The following is a 1574-nucleotide window of genomic DNA, read 5'->3' on the forward strand; positions in this document are numbered from 1 at the left end:
TATGGGTGAAATCGGTTCACAACCACGACTTCTTACAATATAACGCTATTTTGAATTGCCTTCTCTGTATAATATATCCACTGGGAACCAATGATGATAGCGGAATAAAAATTTACACCAATACGGTATTTTTTGCGAGAGTATAAAATGTTCGGTGACACCCGAAYTTACCCCTTCCTTACTTGTTTTGTTTTGTTTTTAATAATAATGAATATCTGGTGTCTTCATTGAACGGGGTATAGTATGCTCTTTAGACCTTCCTGCTCTTTCAAATTATCAGCTTAACTTGGTTATATACTCTTCCATTTAAGCAAACTTTGTCTTCAAGGAGCCATAGCAAGCAAGCACTTGTATATTATTTAAACTATCTCACACACATAGTCACAACATACAATTATTTCTTATTTACAAGTTATATTTGTTGCTGCTGCTTACTCAAAACCATACATGACAATTTTCTAACAAACTTTCCACTCCTTTTTCTCAGCTTCATAACGCCGATCTCATATAACAGCAAATTAGCGAATTCGTCTCGAAAGTGGCAATTGTTTGCTTTGATTATTATGTACATGATTGTATGCGTTTCTTTTTTTTGATTATATACGTGTGCTTGTGTGTATGACTGTGTGTGTGCTGAATTGTCCTGATATCTTGATGGCATTGACTTTGCTATACAATTCTATATTATTAACGGGATTTTCTAAAGGACAATGCCATTCACATTGCTGAGATGCTCTAAAGCAGCAACAATGCAAAGGCGCCGCACTCATATATTTGGGAATGTGAATGTATGTACATAGAAATGTGTGTATGTGTGTGCGCATTTATCAATAAATGGTAAACAAAACTCACTTTTCACATCATAATTCGGGTTTTTAACACTCCTGCAGCCGCGCGAAAGCATGCTGTGTATGTGTGTGCATTTTATGCGCTTTCATCAAATCTAATTGAATTTTTCGCTGGCGTCTGCTTTGTGCTGCCACAATTTGTTCACACCTCATTCGCGCACCTTTCAGCGAGCAGCCAACATATGCGCACACATACAGCCATGCRTAGATATATATACATACATACATATGTATATATGGATAAATATATATATTATATTATATATTTAGTATGTGTGCGTGTGTGCGCGCTTAATTGGATATTGTTATTTCGGTTTATTGAAGCGCATGAAAAGTGAGCAACACTTTCAATGTCAAAGTGAAGATAAACTCGCCACCGCCGCCGCCACCGCCGTCATATGTGTCTAACTGAGCAAATAGCCAAAGCGTCGAATTGACTCATTTGAGGATCATCATTTTACTGAGTACATGTATCTATCTACCATTCGTGTGCATTTGTGTGGGTGTAGTGGCGCGAGCGTGTGTGCTTATTTCGCTCAAGTTTGCTCGTGCTACGCCAAATAGTCGATTTCTATGCAAAAATGTATTAATTCATTCGTGAGATGCGGTCCAAAGCGTTAGCACGGTATTGTTGCGGTAACGGTAACTAACTGTATAAACAGGAACAAACACGGTGGCGAACGAGTGACGTTTGAAGTAATTGCAAAATTTGCATTATAAGTGAAC

This window comes from Bactrocera latifrons, unplaced genomic scaffold (genome assembly GCF_001853355.1).
Source record: "Bactrocera latifrons isolate USDA-ARS-PBARC rearing strain unplaced genomic scaffold, ASM185335v1 scaffold_198, whole genome shotgun sequence".
Classification (NCBI taxonomy): Eukaryota; Metazoa; Arthropoda; class Insecta; order Diptera; family Tephritidae; genus Bactrocera; species Bactrocera latifrons.